This window comes from Mauremys reevesii, linkage group 3, assembly GCF_016161935.1.
Source record: "Mauremys reevesii isolate NIE-2019 linkage group 3, ASM1616193v1, whole genome shotgun sequence".
In the NCBI taxonomy this organism is placed as follows: Eukaryota; Metazoa; Chordata; order Testudines; family Geoemydidae; genus Mauremys; species Mauremys reevesii.
The window spans coordinates 79,248,453-79,266,321 of record NC_052625.1 but is presented as its reverse complement, the minus strand read 5'-3'; the positions used below and the strand labels follow the sequence as shown (position 1 = coordinate 79,266,321).

The 17,869-nt window shown below is 40.2% G+C and overlaps 1 protein-coding gene across 3 annotated transcripts in view; it reads left to right on the top strand.

Moving 5' to 3' along the window:
* Positions 1 to 17,869, top strand: part of SLC35F3 (solute carrier family 35 member F3) — a 256,997-nt gene that overhangs the window by 48,070 nt on the left and 191,058 nt on the right. The gene's annotated exons all lie outside the window — the stretch shown is intronic.

Below are 17,869 nucleotides of genomic sequence, written 5' to 3'. Positions count from 1 at the left end.
TGGTGAGATTTGGCTCTGTAACCCCTGTCTCCTCCATGGACCAAAGCAGTCAAAAGAAACTATGAGGTGAACCCTAAGGAGTTTCCTGTATCCTCTTGCACCATTCCCTCTCCCCGCACGCCCAAGTTTTACTGGGGAGATGGAATGGTAAGGCCCTACATTTTAAGTACTGTAGTAGCCAAATAATAAATAATTTACATACTGACAAGAAATATTTATTCAGATTTATCCCACTATGTCTTTTGGCTTAGGATTTAATGTTAATGCTGACATTAACAGTGAAAATGTTTACATTAGGGTATACACACTGAGAGACTCGCAATATCCTGCAGTATCCTGAATGAACTTTATTGGATTCAGTTAAACCTTATTGACTTAGTTTTAATACCTTTGGGATCCTTTGTATTAAAATTGCAATTATGTATGTGTTATTGTGGAATTGTATGTATGTTCCATCTCTAGGAGGCAGACAAATGCAGTCTCTGGAAGGTATTAGGAATTTCAGAGGGCTTTTTGGAACCGTACCTGTGAAGTGGATTTCCTAGGAAGTATCTGAGGCTAAGGGGATAATGCAAATGACCCACATCCAATCCACCCTTTTGAAGTTACACCCTGTGGAGGAAAACCCATTGTCTGCTAATTACGTGCCCTTGGAAATGCCAGATCAAAGACCCCTGAAATGTATAAAGGATGGACTAAACATGTTACGAGGATGCTTGTTCTGAGCTGAAGCTGTGATGAACTTGTGACCACACAGGAAATCCCTTGGGTGTAGTGATGAAGAACTGCTTCTGATAGAGCCCATGTTAGAGCTGGGGTGATGTCTGGTAAACCTATTAGCATGCGTGTGTGTTCTTCTGTTGTTTTAAATACATTTTCTCTGTAGTGCTTTTACCTTGAGAATAAAATGGGCTTGCTTACAAAGAACTATGTGGTACTTATAACTGTTGACAGTCACTCTATCAGTCTCTGAACAGAAAGCAAGCAAATGTGCTTGGGCAGCCTCTCTCTGCTGGGAATAACACTGAAGGCAGGGAACTGTGCAGCCTGGAAATATTCTGGTCAGAAGGGAGTGAGATGTGGATCTCCACACAAGAAAGACAACGGCTGGGGAGGTGGAAGCCTGGGAGTGGATGCCCTTGTTGGACCATTGAGGGGAAATGCAGGTGCAGTTGCCCTGAACTGGGACAGACACAATGGCCCTCAGTGATTAGAGTTTTTTGATTTAATGTAATTGATCAGACAATGATAAGGGTAAGGATAGTGCTCATCAGATAAGATGAGATAACTTTAGTTGGACACTGCTTTGTATGGGAAATCTATATTAATCTGTGTACTTGTGTATATAGATGATTGTAAAGTGGCACTGTGTGTCTAAAAATGACTATAGTATGAAGCACAGAATAGGGTTTGAATTAGACCTAAATACAAATAAATCCAGTAAGGGAGGGAAGCTGGTGGGGATTTTATGGTCAAAAAGCAAATTAAAGCTTTACAGAGTTTAGAGAAGAGATTTAAGCTTAAAGTCTGCATGAAAGCATGAAGAACTTGCCAAAGAAGTAAAAGGCAACAGTTTGCAGAAGCAAATTCCTTCATCCTAAATTAACTCTCTGATCTCAGGTTTCACTAATTGTAATCTGAATCTACAACTGAAACTGGAAATTTATTGGGAAAGGAAAAGGTTGACGTGAGAAAAGTACTAGCTATATGAGAAACTGAATACAGCCTACCAAAAAGAAGAAAGTCATCATAATTTTTGCACAGCAGTATAGTAAAAGATTAAATGGTGGGACTGAGTGGTTTCACTTGGGGAAAAAACTCATGAACTCATTGTAATTTGCCTGCTACATTCAGAATGAGATGCTAATGTAAACCCTGTTAAGGTTTTGCATGTTTGAGAACAACTGTTTCATGAGTGAAATCAGTCTGGATGGGTGGAAGACTTGTGAGCCCAGATTTCATAGTCCCAGTACTTGCAAGGGCTTAATTTAGACTTTCCTCCTTTACTTAAGTGGAAGAACCTGGGCACCATTATGAACTTTCTCATAACTTTTAAAGGTCTAGCTTGTCAGTATGCAATCTAACCCCTAGCAAGGCACAGCACATTGTGTGCTGCTCCAGGAGCATTCTAGGAGGGAGATTGTGACTATTAGGGTCACAGTCTTTCTACCCACTCCCCACCCCCTCCAGTACCTTCAACCCACCATCCTGAGGAGTGGGAGATGTAGGAGCTCTGAGAAGCCTGCTTCCACCCTCTATTAAAGCAACTGGTATGTGATGATTTTGAAGACAACCTCTTTATGAGGAACACAATTCCAATATGGAAGGAACAGCCAGGTACTCTACGTGACCATGTCAGGCTGTTTGTTTTTTTTAAAATGGAGCTGCGAAGTCAAAGTCAGGGAACATGCATGTACATCAAATTTCCGAATTTGAAAATGTTGTTCATTGGATGGTACTTTAAACCAATGTCTCTTTTGCCTTGTAATCATCCAGGTGGTAAATGTTCCTAAAAGAATAATGGATAACTCTGATGTTGTGGCCAATTTTTTCTTTCTAAAATGTATGACTATCATTGAAGAATGAATTCATAATGGCATATGTTTGCATACAAAATCTCTGCACTACTTTCTTACTGTATATTGAAGTATTATTTGGCCCAATGGTAGAATATAAATAAGAATAAGAAATTGTAAGGAATGTGTTGCACTGGTGTAACCTTTTCTATTCACGTTGCAGACAAAATTGATAGTTTTTCTTTTTATAAAATTTAAATATTAGTAGCTGAAAGAAAGATGAAGAGACATAATATAGAAATTGAAGAAATATGTATTTTAACTGTACAGCTATTTTATATCTTATTGCGGAGATAGAACAGCGTAAATATCCCCATAATGGAATTTGCAGAGCATCCTAAAGTGGGAGGAGTTGCAGACATCATTAGGAAATGTGAATTATTATGAAGAGACATGTAGCAAATAGAAATGGGACAACTAGAATATGAGTCATCTTGGAAAAATGCAGGTTAACATGACAAGGAAAGTATAGACTGATAATGAATGGAATGAAGAAATCTAGATAGCAATAATACCAAAAAGTCTTGGGAATTATTATAATGGACAGCAAATCCAATATAAATTTATGAAATATGGGATCAAAAATGGTCAATACATTGTTCTACAGCCTATCCAGTGGTGTCCGAGTACAGGGAGGTGATAGCAACTATCTAGAAAATTAAACATTCTTTTTTTAATAACCTGAGCAGATTTTTTCCCCATTTTTGTACAGAGTTACTTTTTAGCGTTTACAGTATAAGTATGAGGATTTCTCAGATCTAATCAGTCATTAGAGATGCTGTAGAGAAGATTCCATAAAACACACAGAGTATACCAAGCTGTATGGGGATGGACTGGGTGTCCAGCCAACCCTGTTGTCTCTGACTGCAATGTTTGCTTGCTGTCTGGGATCTCATTTTATTTATTGACTGCTACTATATTTTTAATTATTCTTTCATTCAAAATGTAAAGCTTCCCCGGAGAGACAGAGAAGTTAAGTACATTATGCAAACACACTTTAAATTATTGAACAACTTCCTGTCAGCCTATACTTGACCCTTGTACTATAGCCCTTTCATTGCAGTTCCAGGGCAATGTGGTATACTGTTCTTTAGTGTTTTTTCTCCCTTAATGGTTTCCACAATTTGATACGTTACAGGTTCTTTGAAGCAAATTCCCTGAGAAGTCTTGTCACTCCTGTCAGAATCAGTCATAACTGGCTTAAATTAACCTTGTTTGTGACAAACACAAAGGCTTTCTGACCATCAGGGAATCAAGTAAGGGTGCACCATTTAAAGTGTTGTAGATGTCATAGTGACTTGTAATAGCAATACCAAGGAAAGCAAATATTAGCATCCATGGAGACAGGAGATCAGATGTCAATTCATTGTAGATAGCCATAGAAGAAATAATCTTTCTTCTGAATTGGCTCTAAAAGGGAGATTCTAAGAACAGCTGGAGAGGAAAGTGATCTTAAAGAAACATTGTCAGTATTTAAGACATAACATTTTACTTATCTTTAATGTGTTTAACTACAGAGCTTTTATTTCAAAACTATTTGGATGCTTCTACTTCAGGGATAGGCAACCTATGGCACGTGTGCCAAAGGCGGCACGCGAGCTGATTTTCAGTGGCACTCACACTGCCCGGGTCCTGGTCACTGGTCCGGGGGGGCTCTGCATTTTAATTTAATTTTGAATGAAACTTCTTAAACATTTTAAAAAACTTATTTACTTTACATATAACAATAGTTTAGTTTCATATTATAGACTTATAGAAAGAGACCTTCTAAAAATGTTCAAGGCATTTTGGGTCTGATTTTCAAAAAGTCAAGGGGATAATTGCAGGGCATGATGTTTTGCCCATTCTGCAGTGTTTACCCGGTGACCTAAAAGTTCAAAATATGTAATGCCATTATGTGGCAAATTTGCATGCAGGAATTTTACTAGCTCAGAGGGGAAGTGGTTACTTCCTGATTTCAGGGCAGATTAAGATGATGTTTCCAAAGACACACAGCGCAGAGGTTTGAAACTGACAATGCAGGTACCTTGACCACTGAGGGAGAAGAAATGTGTGCGCTGCCAGGGTTTCCAATGTATGGATTCTGAGCAGTTCCTGGAGGTTGCAGAAATTTGGGAGAGGAAGGAGTACATCATGACATGGAGATTGATGACTACAGACTGATTTAGGTGGAGAGGGGTGGCTTGCCTTGGCATCATGTTTTGCCCACTCTGCAGTGTCTTATCACTATACATTGTGGTGATTCATGTGGGTGAAGTGATCTGGGCCTCATTCCTGGTATGAACCTCACATAGTGTATGAGAGCAGATTTGAACTGCATACTGTACTGTAGTACCCAGCTCTCCACAGTTGTATCGTGTGCCACTATGTAGGCCAAGGAGTGAGAAGAAGCAGAAGGAGAAGAATGACCATTTACTTTATGGATCTACTGGCAGCCAGAGTGGATACTATTCCAGCTGAAAGGCTGCAGGAACAATGATGGGTTAGCCTCTCTACCACTGATGGAAGATTCTGTGTCTCCCTCCTCTCCCCCCCTCATCTTCCCCCCATGTCCATATCCTAGAGAGATCACTGGAACCAATTTTGTGTTGAAGGGTTTGACATGGGGACCAGATTTACCTATAAACTATCAAGAGAATGTAGAATCGTAAAATAATTATCATAGAATCATAGAATCGTTGGACTGGAAGGGAGCTCGAGATGTCATCTAGTCCAGTCCCCTGCACTCAAGGCAGGACTAAATATTATCTAGACCATCCCTGACATGTGTTTGTTTAACCTGCTCTTTAAAATCTCCAGTGATGGAGATTCTACAACCTCCCTAGGCAATTTATTCCAGTGCTTAACCACCCTGATAGGAAGATTTTCCTAATGTCCAACCTAAACCTCCATTGTTGCAATTTAAGCCCATTGCTTCCTGTTCTATCCTCAGAGGTTAAAGAGAACATTATTTCTCCCTCCTTCTTGTAACAACCTTTTGTGTACTTGAAACTGTTATCATGTGTCTCCCCCATCAGTCTTTTCTCCAGACTAAACAAACCCAAATTTTTCAATCTTCCCTCATAGATCACGTTTTCTAGACCTTTAATCCTTTTTGTCGCTCTTCTCTGGATTCTCTCCAATTTGTCCACATCCTTCCTGAAATGTGGCGCCCAGAACTGAACACAATACTCCAGTTGAGGCCTAATCAGAGCGGAGTAGAGTGGAAGAATTACTTCTTGTGTCTTGCTTACAACACTCCTGCTAATACATCCCAGAATGATGTTTGCTTTTTTTGGAACAGTGTTACAATGTTGACTCATATTTAGCTTGTGATCCTCTATGACCCCCAGATCCCTTTCCGCAGTACTCCTTCCTAAGTAGTCATTTTCCATTTTGTGTGTGTGCAACTGATTGTTCCTTCCTAAGTGAAGTACTTTGAAGGACAATCTGTGAGGAATTGTCACAGATTGAAGTGTCATTAGAGGAGGTTTTGGAATTAATTGATAAACTTAACAGTAACAAGTCACCGAGCCAGATGGCATTCACCCAAGAGCTCTGAAAGAACTCAAATGTGAAATTGCGGAACTGTTAACTATGGTTTGTAACCTGTCCTTTAAATCAGCTTCTGTACCCAATGACTGGAAGATAGCTAATGTAACACCAATATTTAAAAAGGGCTCTACAGGTGATCCCACCAATTACAGACCGGTAAGTCTAATGTCAGTATCGGGCAAATTAGTTGAAACAATAGTAAAGAATAAAATTGTCAGACACATAGAAGAACATAAATTGTTGGGCAAAAGTCAGCATGGTTTCTGTAAAGGGAGACCATGTCTTACTAATCTATTAGAGTTCTTTGAAGGGATCAACAAACATGTGGACAAGGGGGATCCAGTGGACATAGTGTACTTAGATTTCCAGAAAGCCTTTGACAAGGTCCCTCACCAAAGGCTCATACGTAAATTAAGTTGTCATGGGATAAGAAGGAAGATCCTTTTCTGGATTGAGAACTGGTTAAAAGACAGGGAACAAAGGGTAGGAATAAATGGTAAATTTTCAGAATGGAGAGGGGTAACTAGTGGTGTTCCCCAAGGGTCAGTCCTAGGACCAGTTCTATTCAACTTATTCATAAATGATCTGGAGAAAGGGGTAAACAGTGAGGTGGCAAAGTTTGCAGATAATACTAAACTGCTCAAGATAGTTAAGACCAAAGCAGACTGTGAAGAATTTCAAAAAGATCTCATAAAACTAAGTGATTGGGCAACAAAATGACAAATGAAATTTAATGTGGATAAATGTAAAGTAATGCACACTGGAAAAAATAACCCCAACTGTACATACAATGTGATGGAGGCTAATTTAGCTACAACTAATCAGGAAAGAGATCTTGGAGTCATCATGGATAGTTCTCTGAAGATGTCCACACAGTGTGCAGTGGCAGTCAAAAAAGCAAACAGGATGTTAGGAACCATTAAAAAGGGGATAGAAAATAAGATGGAGAATATCTTATTGCCCTTATATAAATCCATTGTATGCCCACATCTTGAATACTGCGTCCAGATGTGGCCTCCTCATCTCAAAAAAGATATACTGACATTAGAAAAGGTTCAGAGAAGGGCAACTAAAATGATTAGGGGTTTGGAACGGGTCCCATGTGAGGAGAGATTAAAGAGGCTAGGACTTTTCAGCTTGGAAAAGAGGAGACTAAGGGGAGATATGATAGAGGTATATAAAATCATGAGTAGTGTGGAGAAAGTGAATAAGGAAAAGTTATTTACCTGTTCCCATAATACAAGAACTAGGGGCCACCAAATAAAATTAATGGGCAGCAGGTTTAAAACAAATAAAAGGAAGTTCTTCTTCACGCAGCGCACAGTCAACCTGTGAAACTCCTTGACTGAGGAGGTTGTGAAGGCTAGGACTATAACAGGGTTTAAAAGAGAACTAGATAAATTCATGGAGATTAAGTCCATTAATGGCTATTAGCCAGGATGGGTAAGGAATGGTGTCCCTAGCCTCTGTTTGTCAGAGGGTGGAGATGGATGGCAGGAGAGAGATCACTTGATCATTATCTGTTAGGTTCACTCCCTCTGGGGCACCTGGCATTGGCCACTGTCGGCAGACAGAATACTGGGCTGGATGGACCTTTGGTCTGACCCAGTATGGCCATTCCTATGTTCTTGAATTTTATCCAATTTACTTCAAACCATTTCTCCAGTTTATCCAGATCATTTTTAATTTTAATCCTATCCTCCAAAGCACTTGCAACCTCTCCCAGCTTGGTGTCATCCACAAACTTTATAAGTGTATTCTCTGCCATTATCTAAGTCATTGGTGAAGATATTGAACAGAACCGGACCCAGAACATATCCCTGCGAGACCCCACTTGATATGCCTTTCCAGCTTGACTGTGAACCACTGATAACTACTCTCTGGGAATGGTTTTCCAACCAGTTATTCATCCACCTTGTAGTAGCTCCATCTAGGTTGTATTTCCCTAGTTTGTTTAAGAGAAGGTCAATGCGAGGCAGTATCAAAAGCCTTACCATATCTACCATTTCCCTCCATCCATAAGGCTTGTTACCCTGTCAAAGAAAGCCATTAGGTTGGTTTGACACGATTTGTTCTTGACAAATCCATTCTGTTACTTATTACCTTATTATCTTCTAGGTGTTTGCAAATTGATTGCTTAATTATTATCTTTTCAGGTACTGACTGATCTGTAATTCCCTGGGTTGTCTTTATTCCCCTTTTTTTAGATTGGCAATATATTTTTTCTTTTCCAGTCTTCTGGAATCTCTCCCATCTTCCATGACTTTTCAAAGATAATCTCTAATGGTTCAGATATCTCCTCAGTCAGCTCCTTGAGTATTCTAGGATGTGTTTCATCAGGCCCTGATGACTTGAAGACATCTAATTTGTCTACGTAATTTTTAATTTCTTCTTTCCCTATTTTAGAGTCTGATCTTACCTCATTTTCACTAAAACAATGGGGAGTCCGGTGGCACCTTAAAGACTAACAGATTTTTTTGGGTATAAGCTTGCATCTGAAGAAGTGGGTTTTTTACCCATGAAAGCTTATGCCCAAATAAATCTGTTAGTCTTTAAAGTGCCACCTGACTCCTCGTTGTTTTTGTGGATACAAAACACAGCTTCCTCTCTGATACTCATTTTCACTGACATTCACTATGTTAGATGTCCAATCACTAGTAAACTTTTTTGTGAAAACTGAAACAAAAAGTCATTTAGCACTTCTGCCATTTCCACATTTTCTACTATTGTTTCATGGCCTACCCCGTTCTTGGTCTTCCGCTTGCTTCTGATGTATTTGTAGAATGTTTTCTTGTTACACTTTATGTCTAGCTAGTTTAATCTTGTTTTGTGCCTTGGCCTTTTTAATTTTGTCCCTACATACTTGTGTTATTTGTTTATATGAATTTGACCTAGTTTCCACTTTTTGTAGGATTCTTTATTGAGTTTCAGATCATTGAAGGTATCCTGGTTAAGCCAGAGTGGTCTTTTGCTATACTTCACCCAAGCTACCTTCCACTTTCAAATTCTCAACCTGTTCCTCCCTACTTGAGGGAGGAAGGAAGCAAGTGGGCAGAGGGTCAGGTATTCCAAATAATATATGATCATGTAATTAAAGACTGTATCATAATGCCAATGCACAGGGAGCCTTACTAAGATTGAGTGAACAACATTAATTCTAGCATTTTCTAATTTTTGAAAATACAATATTAATAATATTCTTTTAACCTAATACTTTTTTAATGAATAGTGTATGTATAAGTTGCCAAATAATATTTTATGTTAGCCGGTGGTTTCACATCATAAGCTCCCATATTCACTTGTACGTGAGAGCACTCTATATGGGTACTTTCATTGCGAAAAGGCATTATCCTTTGGTGGAGGAATAGCAGCTGCCCTCTTCCTTATCCACTGTTTTCTTGGATGAAGACTCATCTTTTTCCTGAAAAAGTCACTGAGGAGTTGTTTTGTGTCCTGCCCGCTTCACTAGCAGTAGGCAGTAGTACTAGTCTGGTGATGGTGTGGATGTTCTTAAGAGACTCTAGAATGCTCAAGATCTGGGTCCTTCCAACATTTCTGTTACTAAGGAAGCCACAGAAAGGAATTTTTCTAATGGGCTTAGATCCTAGCACCGAAAGTTAAGGGGAGTAATTAACAGATCTCATCCCAAATGTCAAAACGCTACTTGTACTGGGTCCGCTGAAGAGATGAGCAAAGGTTTGTGTTTATTTTCAGCCAAAGCAGTTTGCCCATCCTCAGTTGCAGTTCGCATACAGGAATGTTAACGGAGGTTTTTCTGATTTTTTTTTTTTGCTTTTATGTTTACATTCTGAGTGTTACCTTTGTATTAGCATAAATTTTTGTCAGAGAATTGTCAGGGTTTTTTTTTTTTTTTTCAGATGAATGGTTGCTTGAGAATGAAAATCTGCGAAGCTTTCATAGATATGGCAATAAATGTTCTTTCCATTCCAGTTTTCTAAAAACCCTTAAACTCTGTCTAGGACTGCTCAAAACCCAAAAGTGTGGGTTTGAGTGTCACAGGGCCTTATCTTAGAAGAATCTGCCACCTTTTTGGTTGGAACTGAAAGCTTTACATCTGTCATAAAGGAATGTATTTTTCAATAGGCTTCAAGTGATCTTCTTCTTCCTCTTCCTGAAAAATCTTTTCAGGTTTCTGGATATCATTTCTGGTTCGCATCAGAGGTGTTTCTGGAGCTTCAAAGTGATATTATAGATGATAGCTTTTGAATGCTGACTTGTCAAGTTGTTTCTAGAATCCTTGTCAGCAATTTGTCATGACACATACATAATGCACAAATACTTGCCTATTACAGTGTTCTGTACTCTGGCTATATTAAGGTGGCATGGTCAGTGCTTTTTTACAAGTATAGCTTCAGCTGTTTATATTTGTACTTTGCATTGTTTCAAGTGGCTTCTTAGGAGCTTACAAGGAGTCCAGGAGAGCTGGCTGTATTTTAAAGAAGCCTTATTGAGGGAGCAGGAACAAACAATGCCAGTGTGCAGAAAGAATAGCAAATATGACAGGGTGACCAGCTTGGCTTAACAATAGGGTGACCATGTGTCCAGTTTTCAACCAGACGACCTGGTCAAAAAGGGACCCTAGCGGCTCTGGTCAGCATTGCCCACCTGGCCGTTAAAAGTGCAGTCGGTGGTGCTGTGAGCTAAGGCAGGCTAGTCCCTACCTGTCCTGGCTCTGTGCTGCACACTAGAAGTGGCCAGCAGGTCCGGCTCCTAGGTGGGGGAGCCATGGAACTCCGTCCTCTGCCCCCACCCCAAATACTGGCTCCGCACTCCCATTGGCCGGGAACCACGGCTAGTGAGAGCTGCGGGGCTGGTGCCTGCAGAAAAGAGAAACCTTTTTAATGTTTTGGTTACTTTCCTCTTTGACCTTGAACATAATTGATGACGTACTCAGCAATGTCACTACAGCTCTGAGAGTAGGGTTTAACTTATGCTTCCTTGGCTGACTGAAGTGATCTTTAAAAATAGAACACAACACAATTTAGTTGTAACTTTAAAAGGTGACTATTTGTTTCAAGATTTTTTTTTTCAGTTTCTTGGCAACAGAGTAGTATATATTTCTTTCTTTTATTTTTCTTCAGTAGATATTTAATCTTGAGAGGACATTTCCAACCAGACAATCATCTTTACCTGGGTCAAATTCGGGACCAAAAACTGCTTGTCTGTCCTATTCAGAGCATCGTACGTTCTGAAGTTAATTTGTGCTCCTTCAACTGTTATTGCTGATCTTGAGTCGTTCTAGTATATAGTTCTATTTTCCACATCTTTGGTCCAGGGCAAGAAATTTAGCCAGTCCAATCCCTGGAAGATAAATAACTGCTGTACACTCTACCTGTACAGTACTTGCTACATCTAAGCAAAAAGAACGCTCTCTAATGCTGTTGGATAGTGTCACATTCTGAGGTGCAGTCCAGTGAGAGATTGTGTTATTTCCTGCCCCGTAATCCTGGATGCCTGACAATGCTCTGTTCTTGTAGCTCCCAACCTGGGCTTCTCACAACCAGCTACCAGCATGCAGATCACATCCTGAGTATCTGTGTGGTAGACTTCAGTGATTCAGGAGTCAAATTGGTGATCAGCATTACCAAAAAGAGCCACAATAGTGTGAATTAATTGTTTCGTTTACTATACTACTATATATTCGTATTTAAACAGAATGATGGGAAATAGTGTATGCATATGCGTGTGTGTGTGTGTATATATATATATAGAGAGAGAGAGAGAGAGAGAGAGAGACTGGTTAATAATTAAATCACACCGTGTTTTAATATCATGTGCTGCAAAGAGCTGCAGGAGACACATTAAAGAGCCACTTGCAGCTCCTGAGTCTCAGTCTGAGTGTTCTAGACAGCCCTGGTTCAGCAGCTCTGACCCCAGCAGCTGGGCTACAGCCCCACAACCCACTCTGGCTTCCACAAGCCTTGGTTACTACTTGCAGGGTGACCCCAGCACACTCACAGTCCCGGATTTTCCCAGAAACCTGTTCTGCAATGTCCAGCCCTCTCCTGGACGGTTCAGATATTATAGTTTGTGGCTCCCAAAAGGAGTCAATATTTAACAGTTTGTTACTTTAGCTGGAGTTACCAAACAGTTCAGTTTAAACACAGCACAGGATTGCCTTACATAAGAAATACATTTATTTAACAAAATAAAATAAATGTATTAACAAAAGAAGGTAGGATTTAAGTGAGTTCAAATACAAGAGATAAAGTTACAAATGGTTACAAGCAAATAAACGTGTAAACATGCATCTAAAAGTCTAAAACTTAATCTAGCAAGTTTTGGTTCAAGGCTTTGTTGAAGATGGCCTGTCTCACCCATAGTCTTTCAACAAGATGGTGACTGACCCTTTCCTTGGTCAGGATCTCTTCCAGAGGGCCAAAGCTGCCGGTTCCTTTGTCTTCTTAGGTGAAAGAGAAAATTTGGGGTTCTCTGCCCCTTTCTTCTATTGTCCAATGAACTTTTGAAGTGGATCCTTCTGAAGGTTACCCCCTCAAAACAAAGTTTATCCAAACAGTGAGGAAAGTGATGTGGAGTCTGACAGTGAAAGAGGCTCCATGTTCTTTCTTCCCCCACTTGTGTTTGCTGAAATCCAAATTGTTTGGTTTCCTGACATCTCTTTCCCTCTGCTGTTCTGAGGACCCTGTTTACTACTTATATGTAAATTGAGGTAAACACACATTTCTTTGTTTAGGATAGGCCTGTTTAACAACTTTTGCCTAGGCAGAGCTGTCTGGTTTTGAAGGTGTGCTAATAACATCATACAGGGGAAATTCATAACTTTACATATAATGTTGCTACATACATTTTGACAAGATATTATTGGTCAGTGAGTTATTAGTTTTCAAATGATACCTCACATGGCTTATTTTGTACAAAGATTATTACAATGGTGTGTAAGGTGTGAATACAGGAGTGTTTTTGATCAAATGAAGTGAACCTGAGATGTAAATAAGCTGTGGAAAATCTTAGGAACATTATCTCAGATTTCATTGTGCAGGATGTATCCAAGTATACTGTACCATACTTGAAAAATTCCTTTTAGCTTATTGAAAGTTGCCGTGCTCCTGAAGAATTTGTCTTCTGTTTTTACACTCTGGAGTCCCATTTCTGGAGAGATCTTCATGGGAGAAAGTCCTTTCACACCATTTGCAGGCATTGGGCATCTTTGTGTTTATTTTTTCCTAATAGTTCCTTTGGCGAAGAGTATGCAAGTGACTCTCACCATCAGTTTTGTCTAGACTAGGAAAAGTGGTTGAGGTTAGGTTGGAGTTAACTAACATGTTTTATTTAATCTCATCTTATACATAGATTTAACTGATCACGGTCCACTCTAGATTCTTCCATAGGGTTCACCTCACCAAGCTAAATCAAGGGACTTTTCCCTAGTGTATATGCAGGTTAATGTGTTTTAGTTAACCCTGCCCTAACCTCAACCATATTTCCTAGACTAGGACACCCACGTAAGGTTTCAGGTTTACAGCTGTCACCTCTCTTGGGATGAGACCAGAATCTCTCTCCCCCTGTCATACACTGTGGTATCCCCAGCAAGCCAGTCTGCCTAAAGGCCAGCCCATGTGCTTTGCTTTCTCTCCAATGGCTATGAACAGTGGTTACAAGTCACCAGTGCCAGTGGTTACAAGTCACCAGTGACCACACAGCTCTTCCAAAGTAAAGTACATTTATTCTTAGAGTAAAAGCATAACAGAGAAAACATAAAAACCCTAAAAATTCCTACCTGCTTACTAAACATAGCAAATTGGGGTGTCTGGCAGGCCACTATCCCATCCAATGCTTCAGCAAGGGTTGCCCCCCTGCCTTGGACAGAGGGTGCTATCTGTTTCCTGAATTAACATGAAGGCTCTGAGTATGTTTAAACTCAGCCTTTTACACTAATCTTTCTTTATCTCTTGGTCACTTTGAACCAGTATATGCAAACTTTCCCAGTGGGTGTGGTGCCTTTCTGGAGTTATTTACAGTCCGAGTGACTCACCTTACTCACACCCCAATGTTTTTAGTTCCTGGAGGAGCTGTGGTAACCCTCCCCTCATGGGGTAGAACACAATCATACATAACTCATTCATAATTTTAATACAATGGCCCCCAACAATACTGCATGGGATTGCTGTATCTGTCACAGTGAGCATGAAAGGAGGAAGCTCAGATGGCAAGGAGGGCTGCAGGGAGAAGTCTGCAGTCCTTCCGCGGTTGGTAGAGGGTGAGGGAAGGGCACAGAGAGACGTAGATTTACAGTAAGCCCAGAGAGGGGTGGTGGGAAAAGTCCAGAAGCAAGTCCAAGGTAGGAAGAAGTCCAGGGAGGCAGTGAGGAGTCTGTGGGTATGTAGGGACACCCTGACACAGGGACAGAAGGACTGCATAGCTGCAGATAAATCGTGGAAAACCATGATGTGCTTGCTGTTTTGTGTGCTAAATCTTATTGCAAATTGCAGCAGTTAGATCTGCCTTTCTGTGTGTATGGTTGTGGAACCGAAACCAATATGGATTATGGTCTCTGCCATCTGCAGGGCTAGGAACGAGTGTGTCTTTTTGTTGGAATTTCTAATAAATTTGGAAAAAAAGATGAAAACAAATGAAATAGGATTACAGTTCAGGATCTTTGGGGAGTCCTACAGTACAAATATTTTTCCTACAGTCCTTGTTCTCACTATCTTTTGCACATTCCTCAAGCTGTTTGAGTTTCCTTTCCAGGGTCAGGAATCTGTCTTCGTAGTCCTGCTGAGTTTTCTTTATCAGTGTGAGTTATTGGCCTAGTACTTCCTTTTTTTCAGTTAGGTCTTTTAGTTCAGTTGAAAACACCTTCAAGACAGAATATGGAGGACTGAAAACCTTTACATGTTTTTTTTCCATTACTGTGGTAATATTCTGTGTAATTTCTTCCCCACTTCTGACTGTCTTTTTCTATGTCAGTGTCTGAGGATATACTGCTACAGGCACCATTTTGTTTCTTATCAGGGCTAGGAGGCTTTGGCTTCTCATTCAGTGCTGATCTAAGTTCCAGATCTCGTTTTCATTTTTTTCCTAACAGAAATGTATCCAAGGAAACGTTTCTGCCTTGGTAAAATCCTATTTTGGTTCTGTATCCTACTGTTTTCAATTATGATTTTGTCAGATCAATGGGGAATAGAGCTTGTGCTTAGTGTGAATGCAATTGCTAGCTAGGTCTTCATTGCATGCCCTTTTAAAACATCCCTGGAATAGAACAAATAGCTTACTGTGTATACCCCTGTATGTGTTCTGAATGGCTGAGTGCCTACAGCACCCAAGCAAAACACATACAAAATGACATTGGAATCACATACTTGGAAGTGTGTTATTGCACTTAGGGAAAGTTTATTTCAGTTATTTTTGGTAGATTTTTAACCTCAGTTACACAAAACAGAGCTCCTTGCCAGTCTTTCAGTCAGAAAGGGCTGCAGGATTTGGCCATTACTAATTCTGTACTCAAGCAATGTCAGGTGGAGTTAATATCAACGGGAATTTCAGATGAGTAAGGACTTCAGATATTGCCAGACATAGCTCTGTGAAATTCCACCTCTGCTGCTGGGTGAGTTCCACTGAATAATATTAATTTCCTGTCCAGGGTGAAAGTAATTTACAGGACTTACCGGTACTGCCGGAGTCCTGAGGGGGCGTGGCCTCAGCCAGAAGAGGCGGGGGCTCTCGATATTTAAAGGCCCTGGGGCACTGGCTGTTTCTGGGAGCTCCAGGGCCTTTAAATCAACCCAGGGCTCCCAGCTGCAGTAGTAAGCACATTTCACTGAAACCTGCAGTTTTCCCTTTTTTTTTTTTCAGATGTAAATCAGCATTTTAGGGAAAATGAAAACAATACAATAAATTTAGAGTTAAAGCTACTAGCATACACTATGCAATTTTATGATAAATATTAACCGGGATGTGTGTGTTTGTGTGCTTTTTTGATAAGATTCAAAATTCAAAGCAGCTGCAGTTTTTCATTTAGTAGATGACAATAAAATCATAAACAATGAAAGATTTTAAAGATGTAAGGTTTTGAATAAAAGATTAGTGGTGATGAAATTCTGTCTAATGTTATGCTTGCTGTGCTGTCCCTGTTAACTGTAACTCAGATTTTTTTTTCCTCCTCCTGGCACTGCACATGAATATTTTGAGTGGCTATTGTGTTTCTAGTAAATTGCTAGACAATTGTATGATGATTTTTTAAAAGGCTGTGGATGCTTTTATCTGTGGCTTTTTAATCAATAAAGTTTCATTACTTTTAACTTCACCTAGAAGAATAGGCATTTTAGGAAATAAAAAGGAGAGAATGGTACTTGAAATTGGAACAGTAATGGTGAAAACTTGTGACCGAGTCGCTTAGCGAAATAATTACTTCTTAGTCCTAGATTATTCTTGTTCCTTGGAACTGAATTAATTTCAGGAACATTGCTGTGCAGTTTGGTTATTACATAGCTGATTCTCAGGGACTTGAAGAAACAGTGAGGCAACCTTCATAGCTTCACTAGGGGTGTTTCTTTTTGTTTTTCAATCCTGAATATATCTAAAGTAACCCAATTCTTGCTAGTATTCACAGATTTTGTTGTTATTTTTATTTATTACTGATTTGGGCTCTTAATTGAAAAGCTGTCTTTATAAAGCACCTTGTACCATCACTGTGAAAATAAGCAAACTCATCTATATGGCACATAGTCAGAAAAGTTATTTAAATATGCATTATGATGGCTTTTAGTATTTTACACTGGTAAAATATGACATTACTATATGGGCTAGGGCAGTGGTTCTCAAAGCCCGTCGACTGCTTGTTCAGGGAAAGCCCCTGGTGGGCCAGGCCAGTTTGTTTAGCTGCCGCGTCCACAGGCTTCAGCCGATCGTGGCTCCCACTGGCCGCGGCTTGCCGCTCCAGGCCAATGGGGGCTGCAGGAAGCAGCGCGGGCTGAGGGATGTGCTGGATGCCCTTCCCGCAGCCCCCATTGGCCTGGAGTGTTGAACTGCAATCGGCTGAACCAGCTGACACAGCAGGTAAACAAACCGTCCCGGCCCACTAGGGGCTTTCCCTGAACAAGCGGTGGACCAGTTTTGAGAACCACTGGGCTAGGGCAATACTCTACACATGTAAATAGTTCATACTCACCTGAATATTCTGACTGATGTCAGTGGGAATACTCATGTGAATTTGGAGTACTGTGAGGTTTATACTCGAGGCCCATGAGACATATTCCTTGCAATCTATGAGTTAGACTGTCAGATGTAACAGTTTGCCCCAAGAAAGGGCAATTCATAATAACATAGCTCCAAGGAGCAGAACAGGAAGGGAATTGTGACTCTCTACTTCCTCACTAGCACAAGGGGGAGCCAGTCCGCCACTAGTATATACCAGCAGCAGATTATTTCCCTTTCTGCACCAGTGCTACTGGATGGTGCATTGTGCGGGAGGGAAAGGGCAGAGGCGAGGCCTTACACCCTTGCATGCTGTCGTAAGGTGATAACCATGACCTAAAGAAGGCAGAACTAGGGCAGAGTGACTTTCTATTTTTTTACATACCTTTTGATGATGATTCCCCATTTACAGTTACATTTTGAGACCTAGCATTTAGCCATCTCATAGATCTGTTGAATATGTGCCATGTTAATTTTACATTGCTCTAGTTTTTTAATCAAAATGTCATGTGATACTAAAAGAGACAAGATGGATGAGGTAATACCTTTTATTGGAAAAAACATGTGGTAGCAAGTCAAACTTC